This window comes from Delphinus delphis, chromosome 20 (assembly GCF_949987515.2).
Source record: "Delphinus delphis chromosome 20, mDelDel1.2, whole genome shotgun sequence".
Taxonomy (NCBI): Eukaryota; Metazoa; Chordata; class Mammalia; order Artiodactyla; family Delphinidae; genus Delphinus; species Delphinus delphis.
This window is the reverse complement of record NC_082702.1, coordinates 27,841,691-27,860,743: the sequence shown is the minus strand read 5'-3', so window position 1 is coordinate 27,860,743 and position 19,053 is coordinate 27,841,691. Positions and strand designations below refer to the sequence as shown.

Below are 19,053 nucleotides of genomic sequence, written 5' to 3'. Positions count from 1 at the left end.
TCCTTTGTGTGTGTGTATTCTGTAATGAAGGCTCTGTACACATTTGTTGAATAAATGAGTCAGTCTTTGTAGATCTGCAGACAATTTGGGGGAGTCTGTTTCTTGGGACCCAAGTAATATGTCAAGATTCGAATCCCTTTTCCTTGTTATGCTTTACTTTTGTGACCCTGGTTTTCTTTCTCTTCAGTTGATATTTTCTCTTCCACTAAAAAAAAAGAAAAAAAGTTCATGTCAGAGTGAAAAAGTAAATCCAAATACTTATTGTGTCTCTTCTATGGATAACGCATTGTAGGCAGCTTGTCTTGCAAAAGAGTCGGAGGGGACAAGATGGTCCTTGCCCTTAAGGACCTTCCAGTGTGGTAGGAGATGTGGGTGGTGGGATAAAGCATAGGAAGAATTCGTCATTATCAGCACATGCTGAGCATCATAAAAGAGATGGGAAGAAGGGCTTTGAAGATTCCAAAGAAAGAGACAGCAACTCTGGTAGCCTGAGCTGGGAAGAATCCTGGAGGAGAGGAGGTGTTTGCACTGCATCTTGATGAAAGCATGGAATTTCAACAGGAGGCCATTAGCTGGGGGCAGGGTTATGTTGGGATGGGGGTGGAGTGAAGCAGCGTTTCAAATGGAGGAGGTGGCCTGAAGCTGGGAAAGAGTGGGATGTATTCAAGAAAGAAAATATATACCAGGAGGCTACAGATGGAGAAAGTACAGTTAGTTACTCATTTTCAAGTTCGGGGACCTGGAAGTTTATCTTTTGCTTGCTTAATAGAGCTCACAGGACCTCAGATGAAGGGCGGAAGATTCAAGGTGGATGAATTTCATTCTTTTTCTTTTTAATTATTGGAGTATAGTGTTAATTTCAGGTGTATAGCAAAGTGATTCAGTTACACACATACATGTATATATCTACATTTTTTTCGATTCTTTTCCATTATAGTTTATTACAAGATAGTGAATATAGTTCCCTGTGCTTTATAGTAAACCCTTATCGTTTATCTGTTTTCTATATGGTAGTGTGCATCTGTTAATCCCATACTCCCAATTTATCCCTCCCCCACTCCTTCCCCTTTGGTGACCATAAGTTTGTTTTCTATGTCTGTGAGGGTGTTTCTGTTTCGTAAATAGTTCATTTGTACTATTTTTTAGATTCCACATATAGTGATATCCTATAATATTTGTCTTCCTCTGTCTGACTTACTTCACTTGATATGATCATCTCTAGGTCCATCCATGTTGCTGCAAATGGCATGCTTTCTGAATTTCGCTATACATATCAGAATCTGGAGGAAATTTTACTTTTCTCTATTAGTCGCTAAGTTTTTGGTTCCAAAAATTACAGACTTGTAAGAATTCATATTGATGGCTTCATAGGCAAACTGTGAGTTGTAAAGGGCCCCAACATCCACATTTATCACAACCAAATTGCTTTGTGAGAAGTGGTTTCAAATTTATTAGAAATTTCCTCCAATTTCCAGTTAATATTTCATTCCTTAACTTTAACTACAAAATCTAGTCTGATTCTCTTGTTTTTAAAACAATATTGAGAAGATAATGTGACAGTGGCAGTTTCAGGCTTCCAAACTTGTTGTCCTAGAGATAGAAGCAATCCCTTTAACCCTGTGTCTTCTAGATTGTCCTTTCCTTCTGAACACATCTGGATAATTCCTCATCTTTAAAGGGTGTGGGTGAATAAAACTGGAGAGAGGAAGTATTTCTCGCTCCATTACATGTATGTTTCATTTTGAGCTGCCCCTATTTTAGAATTAAGTACTGCGGTGAAATCAATCTACAATACCTTTTAACATATGACATTTCGTAGCTGTGAAAGGGTATTGGGAAAGCTCATTTTTCTCCCTTTTGCCACCACTCGTGATGAAGCGGATGTCTTCCTTTTTCCTTTTCTTTCATCTATGACTCAGCTGCTCCGGTGGGGAGGGATGTGAGGTGGAGAGGTAAGGCATGGCACTGCCGTGTGCTTATCATGGCCCGAAACCAACAGTTTCTGGGCCATACAGCTCTTCCAGATCATTGGCAAACAAGGCTTTTTCACTAATCCCAGAAAATACATCTTCTGCTTTATTATAAGAAAATCTTTTTTGTCCCTTTGTTCTAAGGGTTTTTCCTTTAAAGATGTTTTTGGACTCTGTTTATCTATTGAGGGATAATTTATATGCTAAGAGCATAATGCTTATTATTTTTTCTCCCATAATAAATCAAGATTGCAGGGTAGGCATTCGTCACATTTATTTACTTATTTGTTCATTTGTTTATTACAACATTGATTTAAAACATTAAATAAGTTTCATCATATTTTCTTTATATCAGTAAAATCCTCTGTAGCCACAACCTTCCCTCTTGCTTCTCCACTGTTCTCTTCTCCCACCAAAACTGGAGTTGAGTATTAGAGTTTCTTTTGGACGTGGTTCCATGTCATTGCCTGCGTGTCTATATTGTCTTCACAACCCCTTGAGGGCAGCTGGTACTACCCCTTCCTTATCTTTCTGCTAAGTGCCTTTTGTGAACAGCAAAGTGTCTTGGTGTCACTAAATCCAACAGACGTTGAAATTAAGTTTTCGCAGTATTTAACAGGGCCAGTTCCTCTCTTCTTACTGTAGTTTCTCTTGACGTTGGGAACGCCACTCTCTCTAGGCTGCACTTCTACAACCCTCGCCACGCTTTCACAGGCTCCTTTGCTGAGTCAACATCCTGGACTTTAAATATTGGAGTTGCTCAAGGTTCTGTTCTAGGCCTCTTCTCCTCCCAGTGCCATTCATGTTCATGGCTTCACTGAACATCTGCACCTGTGAGTCTTACAAAGATTCTCACAAAAAATTCTCTCTATTCCAGACCTTTCCCATAAACTACAGATGTTTCTTGGTCCCTCAATCCCAGTTGTTACCAAACACAAGTTCGTGTGCCCAATGCACAGTGAGGCCAAACGATACCTGAACATCGGAGTTTAGAGCAGGAAAAGGTTTATTGCAGGGCCATGCAAGGAGACAGGTGGCTTGTGCCCAAAAAACCTTGCACTCCTCTAAGGGTTTCAGCAAAGCACTTTTAAAGGCAAGGTGAGGGAGAGGTGTGATTAGTTGTTGCAGACTTCTTGGTTTCGGAATCCTTTGTTCTTGTAGCTGTCCATACAGGTCAGGTCACATGTTCCTGTAAACCTCCAACAGACCAAATGCTATTCTCTGTTCTGCAACTTTTTATCTCTATATGAATGGACTCTTAAAGGTCAGAGCCCTGAGACTAGGCTATCCTGTATATTGCAGGCTGTAGGCAACTTTTTTTTTTTACAAAAGGTGCAGAGCCAGCATGACGAAGCACAGGCCGTAGAACAGATCTAATATGGAGTCGCTTGTTCTTGCCTATTATAAAACTACAGATGTTTCTGGGTCCCTCAATCTCAACACATTTAAAATGCACCCATGATTCAGCCCACCCCCCATCCCCAAGTCTGATTCTGTTCCGCTTCCTCTGTTTGGATGAATGGCACTGCCAACCCTCCAGTTACACGAGCCCCAAACCTAGCCATCTTCCTTGATAGCAGCCCCTTCTCCCTCACCCCTCTCAACTCATTATGGAGTCCAGGGGAAATCCCTGGATTCCATCCACTCCTCAACTTTCCCCATCTTCACTTCCCTACCCCCACCATTCCCACCTTAGTTAATGCTACTATCACCTCTCATCTCGTCTGTTGCAATATCTTCCTTCTGGTCTACTAGCATCTATTGTAATCCATTCTGTACCCTGTGTCCTTCTTCAAGGCATACTTCCCAGGTGAAGTCTTACCAAATATTTCTGTAATCATTTAATTGCTATCTTATCTCTCTTCTCCAGACTATATGTTCCACGGAGTCAGGAACCATCATTTTTGGCTCATGTCATATTCTCAGTATTTAAGCAAACTCCCTGGCACATAGATGTTCTCAGAATATATTTGTTGCAAGAATGAGTAAATGAATGAACAGTAAAAATTGATTATTGCTGTTTCTGCTTTTCAATATTTTTATTTATTATGTGCTTTGTGCTGATAGAGATTAAAGAAATCCTTCTTGGGAGCAGTTCCATTGAAAATATATAGTTTCTCTGATTACAGAACTAGTAGGTGCTAACTTTAGAAAGCACAAAAAAAAAGAAAAAATTATTTCACACTGTATATGGTTTTGAAGCATGGTTTTCTATTAAACCAGGACCATTATCCTACGACATTAAAACCACTTTAGAATTGTTTAAAATAAAATCCACGACATACAGCCTTTCTAGAATGTTTATATTTGATGCAGTATCATTCTTGGGAAGACCTTGTTTAGCTAATGGAGTTATGAACTGTTGGAGTTCGTAAGGTTTAATGACTGTTAGGCTCCATTTAAAATATGTGACGGTTGTGCTTATCGTCAAAGATATGTTTTCTACTTCAGTACAACTGCTACTTTGTAAAACTCCATGTTGTTATCTGGACCTTCCATCATTCAGATTTCTCAAGACCAGGGGGAGCATTCGTGGTTAATATCTGTCCCAAATCAACACTTGATACAGTTCCAGATGGCCATCTACAGCATCCACTTCAGGTTCTGCCATTAGAAATTAAATCTTGTCTCTTTGGTAAAGTTACCTTCCTTGTATTAAAAAGTGCCCTGACTAGTAGGGGAAGCAACTTTAAAAACTTTTGCCCAACAAGTGGAGAGAAAGCAGGTGAGGGTTTCCTTGTAGCTCTTGTTTTCGAAAGGCACGTGCAGGGAGTTGATAGTTGTTCAATGCCAGAATGAGATGAACACTTGGTGTTTTGTCAGCCCTTCTTTTCTGGTCAGTGCAAGGGTCAAGAACTTTGACTTAATAGAATACGTTTCCTGTTATCTCTGGAGGGTTTATTTTCCCATGTAGAAGCATCATCTTTTATGTTGAGAGTTTCCCTTTTATATGTACCTTTCCCCCCTAGTTGTTCATTAGGATATTCAGCTTCACCTCTTTATAATCTGATGAAAGTCATTAAAACATGATGAAAGTGAAACAGTTTGGGCGGTAGGTGTAGTTTTGGGGGGCATGGTCTTTCTGTGAGCACTTATTTTGTGTATGGAGTGTTTAGACAGCACAGTGAAGGGAACAGCTCGTGGCCAGTGCCAGATGGACATCCCTCACGGAATCTGTTCCTTATCCCAGGGGCCCTATTATACAGGGTTTATTTTCAACATTAACCTTTTTTTTTCTTTTTTTTTTTGCGGTACGCGGGCCTCTGTGGCCTCTCCCGTTGCGGAGCACAGGCTCTGGACGCGCAGGCTCAGCGGCCATGGCTCACGGGCCTAGCCACTCCACGGCATGTGGGATCCTCCCGGACCGGGGCACGAACCCGTGTCCCCTGCATCGGCAGGCAGACTCAACCACTGCGCCACCAGGGAAGCCCCCTAGCTTGTCTTTTTTAAGAAGTTTCTGAGCAAAAATTTCCTCCCCTAATAGGTTGCATTTTAACTGTGGCTAGCAGGAGAATGAGTACATTTTTAGATAGGATGCACATACTGTTTTTAGTTTAACATGCAGCCTAGCTAATAGCCCTTTGTGATTGTTTTAAGATTTTTACATGTCTTACCTCCCTTGGGGTAACTTTTGCCTTTACAACTTGATATAATTTGCCTTCATATAGTTGAGTCACTCTTCTGGAATAGAATTTGGATTTTGCTGAAGTGAGTAAAATTTGATATATGATTTAAGAATAGCTGCTTATAAATTGCTGTATAATCACATCTTTTTAAATTCATGCAAAGAAATGTTAAGGTAATCTTGAATGTACTGGTGTACAACGACTGTTTGGGATTCCAAGAATAAAATGCTTCCCTTATTTAGGGATACTTAAATTCATGGTTATTTTATGTAAAATGCTAAAATAAGTTTGAGTTATACACCAGATTAACACTGACATCTTGACTGAATTCCATTATTTGTCTTCAAGATGAAAGCCAACAGTTCCTACTTTGAAGGGATTTTATTTTATGATTATGTTTAAAAATCCATTAGCCTCATACTCAAACGAATTGAAATATAGGCCTAGAAGTGGGGGGGAACCTCCTTTAAAAATAAATATAAGGTATAAAATCTTAAGTTACGGATTTCGGGATAGCTGTTTGGGAGGAATGTAATTTCCCTCCCTCCTGCCCCAAGACCTTATCAGAAGTGGGATTTAGAGTCTCGTGTGAGCCCTTTCCTAGTAAAAGGTTTTAGATAAATAAGCAAACATAACTGGTAAGATACAGAGAACTAATGAAAGCTATACGATCGCCCATCTGGTAAAAAGTTGTCCCTGCAGAATTCAGGCAATCATAAAATCACAGAAAAATGTATGTAATCAAGATATTCTTGCAGTGTGAGCGAAAACTCCCAACCCTACACTGTAAAGCACTAGCCTTGACATGCTTCCGTAGCCAGAACAGAAACAGAGTTCCCGTACACTCTTATAATTTCTTATCAAGTATCTGAGACTTGTTCTTAAGCTTTTGGAAAGGATAGATGTGAATTAATAGACATTTATAGACATCATATGTAATCCTGTTTGATTTAAATGATTATGTATTATGTGTGCTGGCCCAACTCTTATCATTGATGATTTTTGAGTTCAGCGGGCTTCCAATATTTGGTGTAACAAATATGACTGAGACTGGAAAATAAACACATTAAGTCACTTATCATTCTTCGGGAAGAATTTAGAGGTTTATTGCTCTTTTTAAAATGTTAGCCTTAGAATAACGTCTCAAACTATTTCTACTTCTTGACTTATTCAAAACAGGGAAGAAACACGCAACTGAGTATTTATATAAATGGAAAGCTTCAGAGTTGACAACCAACTAGTTGATACATATTTGAAATACATTTAAGATAATCCTTAATTGCAGTCAATAATCTTATAAGTAGATATATCCAAAATCAGCATAATGCCCACTTGAAGAAAGAACACTGATTGTGTTTGGAGAGTGTAGAAGCAATAATCCTGTAATACGTATTTTAAAATACTTTAAATAGCTTTTGTTTATGCTTAACGTATGAACTGATCTGTATCAGGATTTCTCAGTCTTGGCACTATTAGCCTTTTGGATGGGATAATTTTTTGATGCAGGAGCTGCTCAGTGCATTGCAGGATGTTTAGCAACATCCCTGGCTTTTACCCACTAGATGCCAGACACTCTGGTCACGACAATAAAAACTCTCTCCAGTCAGGATCACATATCCCCTGGGGGGCAAAATTGCCCCTGGTTGGGAACCACTGATCCGTATATCTGTGTATTTGTATCTGTATATCTATAGCTTTATCTGCATCTCTATATGAGTATATTTGTTTTAGGCACCCAGACATGATATGACACAGTTTAGGAGCATTAAATTTTATACTTTAGCGATCAAAGAGTGGAAGACAATGTAGAAAATCATTGATGTTTTGACGGAATTCGTACTAACTCATAATTAGAGGGATTGATTGAAATTAGAGAACACGTTGTTTTACCTTTGGTTGGTAGAGTTTGGTTACTGAACTAGAGAAATGCTGTAATTAGTTGAAATGTTTTCATTTAAAAATACTGAGGAACATTTTGCTTAATGTGTGGTTCCGTTTTTACATTTGAAATTTCATAGGGTTGTGTGAGAAGCAAGGCCCGGGAGACTGATTGAAGGTATTCAGTATAAATATGTCATGTCATTAGAGACCTGAAAGTTTGCTTTCAGTGGAAAGTCTCTGAGGTCCTTAGTCTTTTGATTGCAGCGTGAACTACAAAGTCTGGCAGTACAAGGAAAATAACTCAGATTTTATCTTAGATGACTTTCCATTTCTATTTTGTTTTAAGACTTGGCAGTGCTTTGGCAAACCCTCACAGTGGTTCACCTGAATTTGAAGTGGACTGAGTCATGTGCCCAAAAATATAATGGCTTAGCTACACACCGAAGCTGCCAATTGCAAGGACCCCTGAGTTGATACTGAGGCCATATCAGTTGAGTATTTCCTGTGGGCCAGGCCATGGTGCTGCAATGGCCAGTGGGTCACATACAGCCCCTGCCCTCGAGGGAGATATGAAAATGGGTCATTTTAGCACAGTGATGTACAGGTTGCCTCAGAGCTTGGAAGAAGAGAATCCAGTGCAGCCAGGGGTGGGCAAGGTGGTGCCAAGGAAGGCTTTTCCAAGGTGTTGTTTTCTTTTTTTTTCTTTCGGTTTTATTGAGATATAATTGACGTACAGCATGGTATAAGTTTAAGGTGTGCAGTGTAATGATTTGACTTACATTATGAAATGATTACCACAATAAGTTTCGGGAACATTCATCATCTCATTCAGATACAAAATTAAAGAAACAGAAAAAATTTCAGTACTTTTCAAGAAACCAAAACAGACCAAGCACGTCTAATTTACAAGTTGCTATCATTATAAAAAAGATGCCCACAGTTTGTCAAATACGATGGAAGACACACAGAAAAAACATTATTTTTACCTTCTGCAAGTTACACTCTGAAACTTTTCTTCTGCTTATTGTCGGCTGATATTCCTTCTCCTCTGTCTTCTGTCTTTCCTCTACTTGCAAACATCTGCAAGTGGCCTTTTATCCATACAGCATGTCTGAGCTAAACCTCTCCAGAGAGCAGTCTGTACTTACTGGTTCCCATATCTACTCTCCCTCTGTCCTCTCTGCCAAGAATGCATGCATCCCCGTTTCTTTGTCTGCCAGGCCAACTTTATGACAAGTAGTTTTCTCTACCAGAATGCTCTTGTCTCATAGGCAAGTTCCTACACATCCTTCAAGACCCCCATTTAAATGGCTCCTCTTATTTGAAAACTTCTGCTGACTTTCCAGGGGGGGAGTGCTTGCTTATATCTCTAGTGCAGCACCTGTCATGTGGCGTCCTACCTATCTTTTCCATTAAAGCTCTTCTTGGGTAGAAACTGAGTCTTATTCACATATTTTTTACCTAATATCTACTGTCTTCTATATTGTAGGCACTTAATAAATATTGCATAAAATGTTTCAATGATCCATTTATTTTTCCCACATTACCAAATTCCTACCTTTCTAGGCTCTTCACTCTCAACTTTTTTGTGTGTTTTTTTTTCAAATCATGTGTCTCTTCCATATAAGACCCTTTGCTGGGGGCTTTGTCTTACGTTACTTCTCCTTACGTAGCCCAGTCCCACAAAGTTCTATCCTTTCCTCCTTAGAAATGAGGAAACGGGGCTTCCCTGGTGGCGCAGCGGTTGAGAGTCCACCTGCCGATGCAGGGGACACGGCTTCGTGCCCCGGTCCGGGAAGATCCCACATGCCGCGGAGCAGCTGGGCCCGTGAGCCATGGCCGCTGAGCCTGCACGTCCAGAGCCTGTGCTCCGCAACGGGAGAGGCCACAACAGGGAGAGGCCCGCGTACTGCAAAAAAAAAAAAAAAATGGGGAAGCAGAAGCTCAGAGAGGTAACATGAAGCAATATACCTGATGATACCCAGCATGTAAGTGGTAAAGCTGGGACTTGAACTTGGATCTTTCTGGCTCATTCATTGACTCATGCATTCCACTGATAATACTGATACTTGCTGGGGGCAGCCATACTTACACTGGGACCAGAGGAAACCACGTGGAACCAGACGAACTCCTTGTCACCACGGACTCCGTTCTAGTAAGATGAGAGACAGACAACCAAATGGGGTGAAGTCAGGCAGTGACAAGTCCTGTGAAGGGACATAAAGCAAGGGAATAGACAAAAGACCGAGGATGGGGGTGTATGTGCCATTGTAGCTAAACTGACCTGGGGAGGGACATTAGGCAGAAACCTACATAAACTAATGACAGAGGGGAGAGCAGTCCAGGCAGGAAGGGCAGCAGGGCGCCGGCCTGGAGAAGGGAGTGAGGAACAGCTGGGGCAGAGCGCCTGGAGCTGAGCGGGCGAGAGTGACCCTCTTAGGCGGGAGTTTGGAGAAGGAACCAGCAGCCAGATCATGTGGGAACTTGTAGCCCATGGACAGGAGGAGTAAGGATTTTACTCTGAATATCACTGTGAAGCCATTGGAGTTCTTTAGGTAGTAACACCCTCCTATGCTGTCATATAAGCCACAGCAGTTTGTAAAACAGCTATGCTTGGTCTGTTTTGGTTTCTGCAAGACTCTTTGAAATGTCACCTTAGCCATGAGTACAGATAGAAAAGGGGGCTTTTTGTGCTTTAACCCATTTAGTTCTCAGAACTCCCCGGATGAGGCAAATGGTATTCTTATCCCAGCAGTAGAGATGGGAAAACTGAAGGCCACAGAGGCTAACTAGCTTGTGCACAATTACATGGCTAGCAAGTAGCCCAGCTGGGGTTTGAACTTGTCCTTAAGATGAGCTCGGTAACTTGCCTACCATCCCATAACTAGCTCGGCAGGATTGGAGCACAAAGCCGGTTAGTCTGACTCGTGATCTCAAAGTGCTGTCTGTATTTCATTCTTCCTTCTATTGCCTCTGCCCAGTCTTGGCATCTGCAACTTGGCGCCAGGCTTGCCGTGTTAACTGGTCTCCCAGCTTCTGTCTTTCCAATCTTGCACACCTCCCACTAGCTATGTGCTCAGGGGCGGGCTTTACATCTCTCTGGCTACCTCTTCCCTCCAACAAAATCCTTCCTGGACCTTCCTGTTCAGTGCATTTCAACATACTTAGACTGTCCTTCAAGGCCCTCCAGAGCCTGGCTGCAGACCATCTCTCCCAGCTGACCCCACCTTCCCTCCATACCTACCCCTCCCCTGCAGCCAGATAGGTCTCTGTTTGTTCCTGGAAAGAAGCCAGTACACACTGAGGTCTGCAGCTTCGCTCACCCCATCCTCTCTGCCTGGGACACCCCCTCCTAATGCCTTCTTCCTTGGTTCAAGACGTGTTCCTCGGAAAGGCCATTCCCTTTTGATTCCGTCTCCTAAACTTGCAGACCATTTGTCGTGTCACTCACTGACCTGGCCCTTCGGTTGGTAACTATTTTTAGCCCCAACCATATCCTTTTAGTTAGCATCTAATAGGTACTCACTGAAGTGTTGGTAAGGCTTTTGGGAGGAAGTGAGATAAACTATAATTACACAAAAGGCACGGTCACTCCACAGTATATTTGGCCCCTTTTGGTGTGTATTTAAGGAAAATCAGCCCTTTTCCTATTTTCTGAATGTTGGTGATGCTCGGTTGCTGGGCCAGTCCCAAAGATTGCTCCATATTTGCTAAAAAGAAAACTTGATTTGAGAAGCTTAATACCCTCTCCCCTACTTATATTTGTTTTTCTGATATTAAACAAGTGCAGTTGGGTTTCAGAAGTTGTTGGGACTTTTTTTTCTTTCTTTTTTTTTTCTTACTACTTCTAATTAGTCCAGATGGCTATGCAATTCACAGACTCAAATGTGTCCAGATCATGAAAATCCAAAGGCCTCCCTGTTTGGGTAGAGTCCATATGTTTAGGCATTGTTGTTTCTTGTGTGGGTCCACAGAACGTGTTGAAAAATCTAACAGTGAACTTGCATTTCCTACTTGGTCCAAGTTAGGATGTTTCAGTCCTTCTGGTCATGAGGGGAGGGGAGGGGGGGGGGTCACCTCACAAGTGATTACTTTTTCCTCTAAGCAAGAAAGGTAATAAGAGATTGTAAATAATTGAACGAAGCCTTTATTACTCTAAACACTACAGCCTGTGCTATATCAGCATTTCGGGAAGATCAACATCCAGTATACGGAAAGGTTTTTTTAAAAAAGAAATTTCTACCCATTAGCCTAAAATTAATCAGGCTCATCGTTTTCAAGTATGAGTGTATTTTAGAGTTCCTGAGAAGCCCGTAAAAAAAAAATACAGATTTTTAAGTACCTGCTGCCTAGAGATTCTGATATAGTAAATCCACGGTGGGGATCAGGTCATCTGCACCGTTACCAGGCATCTGCTTATTCCGTGGTCCCTAGCACCACACTTTGAGAAACTCGGACCTAGACTACAAAGCAAAAATTTCAAAAACCAGGATTTTTTTCAATGAGAAAAAAATCAACTATCAAATTTAATGCTCAGATTCTTGCCCCAGTGATGTTAGATTGTTGGCTTTCTCTTTTCTTTTTGCCCCTTTTTTCACTGCAGCTTGGTTTTGGCCACTGAAGGCATCCATCCTTACCACTCCAAGGCCTCTTTATCTTTTCTAGAAAAGGGTAAGTGCATTTGCTAGAATAAAGCATTTTTTTCAAGCTAAGTATCTCTAGTGTTTCAAATATTCATTTTATTAGAATGTATAATTCTTCCTATTACCACTTTTTCCCCATAAGCGTGGGTTTTGGAGGGACCTGTGGTAACAGATGCTTGGTTTCTCCTCTTTATCTGAATTTCAAGTGCTTATTCTGTGCCCTGCTTGGCTTGGAGGACAATTCTACGTACCATCATTTCACATCTAGAAATTAATTCATCTGTTTGTTCATTCAATTGAGATTTATTGAACGCCTACTATTTATCAAACACTCTTCTTGGCACTGGGACATCAGTGTAAACAACAGATAACACATTCTTATTAAGTTTACAATCTAGTGGGGAAGAAAGACAAGAAATATGTTGAAAAGTGTTATGGAAAAAATCAAGTAGGGAAAGAAGGGTAGAGTTCTAGAGGTGGAGGAGGGCTGCAAAGAAATTTTATACGTGGTCAGAGAGAAGGTGACATTTGAGAAAAGACTCAAAAGGAGGGAAGTGAGCAAGCCATGGGGACACTTGGAAGGACAACAGTCTGGGCACAGGAAACAGCCAGTGCAAAGGCCCTGAGACAGGAATGTGTCCGGGTCTTGAAGCAACATCAAGGAGGCCGGCAGGGCTAGGGTAGGATAATCAAGGGGAGAGAACACTGGCAAAGGTCAGAGAAGAAATGGGGCCATTGTACAGACTTGGGCTTCTTCCCTTGGGTGAATGAGCAGCCATTGCAAAGTTTTGAGCAGAGGAGCGATGTGATCTGCCTTGGATTTTCAAAGGATTTCTTTGGCTCTGTGCTGAGAATAGACTGTGGTGGGAGCATGGCAGAGCCAGCGGGACCTGCCAGGAGGCTGCAGCAGGGATGCAGGAGGGAACGGACGGCTGGGGCCTGCCTGAATCCTGCGGAGGGGTGGCAAGCGGTCAGCTTTGGATATAATTGGAAAGATGAGCCAACAGAGTCCTTTGATGACTTGATGAGGGAAGGGAGAGAGAAAGACTAGATTCAAGGATGATTTTTGGCCTGAATCACCGGAACTGAGTCACTTCCCCATCAAAGGAGATGAGGAGAGGCTGCGGGTGGAGTGGTTGGGGGAGAGGATGAGGAATTCAGTTTTGCTCACATGATTGAGATGCCTATTGACAACCAAGGGGAAGTGCTGTGGGCAATTGTATATGTGAGTCCGGTGCTTGGGAGATAATTATCTAGGAGTTTCTAGTGTATGCAAAGGTAAATAATATTTTTGAAAGTTTATTTCTTTAAAAAAAAATCTTGCTTTGTACTTGAACCTGTTAACGTATGTGTGCATATGTATATATGTAAGTGTGTATAATTGTATATATGTGTGTGCATAATTCTCTCAATATATAATTGTATAATTAGCAGAATTATGTGTGTATATGTATGTCTGTTCTTCTGCTAATTATACCTCATAGTCCATTGTTTGCAGTTTTTTGTTTCTAGCCTATTGTTGACCCCCTAACCTTTGGTACAGACTGACTTTATTGACCGAGTCATTCTCCGTTTCCTGGTATGGCCCTCCACATTTACCTCTGATCATCATCAGTAGTATTATCATTCACCATATTGGGCTTGTGTTCACTCTTCTGGGCTTTCTATCTTGAAACAGATTACCACTGCTGAAAATGGTTAAAACTTGATTACGTCCGGTAAGTTCTTTTCCACGGGGCAGTTAACAGAGGCTTCGAGAGTGTGTGAGCTTAGCAGTGCAGCCTTCTCTATCATGTGACCATGCTTGGCACACTTGATCCATGATGGCACAGTTCATTCGTGTAAGCAACTTGACAGATGTCCTTACTGAGGCATCAAATTGGATGGTGTCTGCTAACAAATCTAATGGGAAAAAAGAAAAGAGAATTCAAAGGATTATCTTTTTTTTTTTTTTTTAGGATTAAATTTGTGCCGTTTAGCTGTTTATACCCTGTAGTTAATGCTGCCTTATTAGAAGCCCATACAATTCTTCACATGGGTGTCAAAATAATTTCAGTGAAAATGATGTTGTGTGGACTCATCAGGCTGAAGTCTTCGTCTTGCGATTACAGATGGGTTATTGTCTGCTGTTTCACTGTCTTCCAAGCCTTTTGCTGGACGAGCTAGACTTAACAATCTCCATTAATTTACTTTGGCATTTCACATGGCTCGTCAGGCCACAAACACGATGGTCTTTAATAATTTTTTTTTTAATCCTGCAATGCTCCTTTTTAATTGATGTACTTCATAAATTGTATTTGCCAAAGCTATAATTACTCATCAAGCAGTGAAAGCAAACCTACCTCCAAGTACAATGAAGATGTTCTTTTGTGAAATTATTAAGATACAGAAGTTCGACACGCAGAGTAATTGTTTTAGCACTGCTTTATAATTATATCTTTTGGGAATGTATCTTTGGGGATCACACCTATTAGAGCCTATCAAATTGGAAAGGACCGATCATCACCAGAGCACCTCATAAATGCCCCTGCCTCACAGTGACCATTTCCCAATATATATGAGGTCTTTAAAACACTTGGAATTGGCCTATTTCTTTCATAATGTTTTTAAATGCTCTTTAGAGTGGTTAACTCTCTGTTTCACCTGAGTTTCATTTAATTTATTTGAAATATTTTGTTCTGACTCTTGAAATCGCATAGAAGAACCTTATATCATTGGGTAGGGGATCCTGCAAGGAACATCAGTGGAGAGTTACCATCGAAAAAGTTTGGAAATAGGCTAAATTAAGGTGACTTAGAATCGCGTAGAAGAACCTTATATCATTGGGTAGGGGGTCCTGGAAGGAACATCAGTGGAGAGCTACCATCGAAAAAGTTTGGAAATAGGCCAAATTTAGGTGACTTAGAATCACATAATGTTGAAATTCGCATTTAGTTGATTCGCAAAATGCGTAAATTTTACCATGGTGCAAAACTACGATATTAGCTTTTATAAGAAGGATCCAGGGAGAGTAAGAAAGTACTGTCAATAAAGGATTTGGAACAAGGTTTCCCAGAGTGTGTTCCCACAAGGTGTCGTGGGGGAAACGAAAAGGAAGCGCTCCACAGCGAACCTGGGAGGGAAGTTTACCGTCTCCCACTTAAAGAAGAGTCAGGTGTGTCCAAGTAGGAACGTTGCTGTCTTTTGTGTCATTTTGTCTCCAGTGTCTTGCATGTTGTAGGCATAGAAATATTTGCTGAAGAGTGAACTGCAGGACTTCTCAGAGCCTTTAACTTTACAGCGAGTACTGTGACTCATCCAAGAGAGGGCGGTGATCCGCAGCCTTTCCCAGACTTATTGACTTTGGAACCCTTTTCTTGAGGAACGTTTTACTAGACTTAGTAAATGAGATACCCTCTGGGAAATTCAAGATTTGAGTAAGATCGTTAAAAATAAAGTTTTGAAATTGATCACTGAGTGAAATATTCAAGTTTTTTGCTGTGATTGGAACCTAAATGATACAGATTATGCAGCAGGAGGGATGTCAGACTTCATTGCTTGTATCTGTGATTTTGGGCAAGTTGCCTGACCCCGAAAAGCCTCAGTGTGTTCATCTGTAAAATAGGGATAGTAATTATGTTTTTCTAACTGGTTCTTGGGAAAATAAATTACATTTGGTCCCACTCTGGAAAGTTAAATGAAACTATGTAGAGGACTTCACTGGGTAAACCCTTATTATCATTATCATCATACAAAACTAAGGGATAGGCCTTCCCTGGTGGCGCAATGGTTGAGAGTTCATCTGCCGATGCAGGGGACACGGGTTCATGCCCCAGTCCGGGAAGATCCCACATGCCGTGGAGCGGCTGGGCCTGTGAGCCATGGCCGCTGGGCCTGCGCATCCAGAGCCTGTGCTCCACAACGGGAGAGGCCACAACAGTGAGAGGCCCACGTACCGAAAAAAAAAAAAAGTAAGGGATAAAATTGCTCCATTTAGTTGGTTATGATAGTTAGTTGGTTATGATACATTGAAGTTAAAATGCGATCGACCTTTCTCCCTCTCTCCCTTCCTTCAACAAATAGTGGAGGGCTTCTCACATGCCAGGCGTTGTTGTTAGTTCTGAGGGAGACAGCAGTGAACGCAATTAAGGTCCCTTCCCTCGTGGACCTAGGGTTTTTGTAATATAATGTGTTTACCGATGTCATGGTCTCTTAGAACATAAATTTAATTGTACACAATTCAGTTAAAGTTAACTGTTCTGAGGTCATTATATTAGAGATCTGCCCCAAAGGATCACTTTTTCTCTCAGAATTGGACCTATTCTTACATGAAACAAGCAACACAAGATTCAGAGGTCATGTTTTAAAAGAAAATAAATAAAATTAAGCTAGCATTACTCGATAAGGTAAAGCCAGGGAAACGTGGGATCCCTTTCTTCCCAATCAGGTCCACCATGGCAGTCGGGTGGCCAGATTTAGCAAATAAAAACATACAACATGCAATTATATTTGAATCCCCCATAAATAAAGAATAATTTTTTTTCTTTAAGTAAATCCCAAATACTGCAAGGGACATACTTATACTAAAATAAAAAGTGGTATATTTAAAAATGAAATTTAACTGGGCATCCTGTATTTTTTTTTTTTCTGACCACCCTTCCTCTCTAAACCACGGACCCAGCCCACTGCACAGAAGAAAGATGATTGCAACAAGTCAACGTTTGAATCCATCTGTGCAGAGGAGATATTTTACCCCAAACAGAATAGGAACTTTTGCTTCCATTTGAAATGATTTATAGCTGTTCCCGCCTGATCGCCGAGTGTTTCCAAGTTAAAAGCCATTAATTAAGGCCTTATATAGATACAAAAGATATTCGAGGAGTGCTTTGTAATTCCAGCTCAGTACTTCAGGTGAGAGCTTTTCAAATTACGTGGACCACTGGAGCCACCTGCTTGAGGAACCACGGTGGGAGCCGTCTCGTGGCTCATCAGTGCGCCACCGTGCCAGCGTTGTTACTGATTTTTCTCATTTCTCCAGGGCAAATACTAATTAATGGATACAATTCACAGCTGATTAGCTGTGGTTTCTTCAGTAATTACATTCGCATACTAACTGTTCAGAAGAGGATTTCTAACCCAGTTCTTATTTCACTCTAAGCTTAATTTGTTTTTTGAATTGTTTAGGTCCTTCGTTAAATAGCCATTTTATTTTTCTTTGTTGTTTTAGGTGCTATTAGATAATAAGTGAGTTTAATCTTTAAAAAATGCTCGCTGATAATGAGCTGTTTGCCTTAAATGGATTTCTAATTCCCCAACAAAACCTACATTTAAATAACAGTAAAGTTGTGATACAGGCTTTCCCGAGGTTTGAGTCAGGAATTGGTATGCGGAATATACATCGTGGCCCAAGTTCTCATAAATCTCCAAAAAGAACATTCTAAATGGAGGCCCGAGATCGTAATTCTAAAATCATTCATTCATCAAAAATTCCAAGATCAGGCTTCCCTGGTGGCGCAGTGGTTGAGAGTCCGCCTGCCGATGCAGAGGACACGGGTTCGTGCCCCTGTCCGGGAAGATCCCACGTGCCGCCGAGCGGCTGGGCCCATGAGCCATGGCCGCTGAGCCTGCGCTTCCGGAGCCTGTGCTCTGCAACGGAAGAGGCCACAGCAGTGAGAGGCCCGCGTACCGCAAAAAAAAAAAAAAAAAAAATGGGGGAAAACTCTGTGTGTGTGTGTGTGTGTGTTCGTGTGTGTGTGTGTGTGTGTGTTCGTGTGTGTGTGTGTGTGTGTGTGTGTTCATGCTCCTGCTCACGTGTTTCTTTTTACTTTTAAAATGATTTTTAAAACACTTCATTGAGGTATCATGGACCTACAAAAAAACTGTACATATTTCATGTATACAACTTGATGAGTTTGGAGATAAGTATACATTTGTGAAGCCATCACCATGTGTTTTTGATATCACATGCCTTCAGAGAAACTAGATAAAGGGCTTTCTTAAGCGCCACAAATACATCTTTCATAAATCCTTATAAAGATACTTATCCAAATGAATCTGAGGGCTCATTGTGTGAGGATGTATTTAGATGCGATTTTACAGGGTGGGATTTGGCTTCTGTAGACCATAACAGCGTTCTGGAACCCTTAGAGCCTTCCGTATAAATCCTGCTTGGTTCTTGGATCCCTGATATGAGAAAGTGCAGCGTGTCAGTCCCGCTTCTGTGAACGAATCCTACAGGTTCAGAGTCAGAGGATGAGAGCCTCCCAGAAATAAGTGCTTGTGGGTTTATTGGGAGGAGGATTATGTGGGTCTTCCATATCTATGTGTCTGTATCTATATTTATTCTCTGTATTTATCTGTGTGTTTGTATCTATCTGTTTACCTATCTCTTTGGGAAAATTGTGCCTTTTACTTTAAATAATTACTAGCTCTATTTATAATAGAGAATGGATATACATTTCACCCTGTGGAGACCAAACCTATGTGTTATTTGATGCATGAAAGGAAGGAAATAATACACTTTATAAAAAGAAGGGCATTCTTTTACCATTTAAAAATCATGAAAATAATATAGCTCCGGATAATTATGCTCACAGAGCCTTTCCACATTGCCAGACTGATAAGAGAATGTTTAAAGCAACAAAACGTTCCTACTTAGACCATCTGAACCTGAAAATACGTTTCTGCCAAAATCCAAGTTTTATATTTTGATAACAGGTCTCTAGAAGGAAAGAGCTTATGTCTGAAATGCTGATACAGTCTTATTTGTGATGGCCTGAATGGGCTATTGTGTTAGGGAATTAAATAAAAATTGCTGTGTTCATAGGATCCCGCTTATATGTTAAACCTCTTTGCACTTAATGTTACATTGAGAGATTAAATACCACTGTTTTCAACAGCTCTGATGGATATAGATATCGTTTTAAACCCTGGAGATTTAAAAAATACTCTTTA

At 40.9% G+C, this 19,053-nt stretch overlaps 1 protein-coding gene across 1 annotated transcript in view; it reads left to right on the top strand.

Annotated features, from left to right (window-relative positions):
- The window catches only part of TOX3 (TOX high mobility group box family member 3), a 105,269-nt gene that overhangs the window by 53,981 nt on the left and 32,235 nt on the right, over window positions 1–19,053 (top strand). The window lies entirely within an intron of this gene.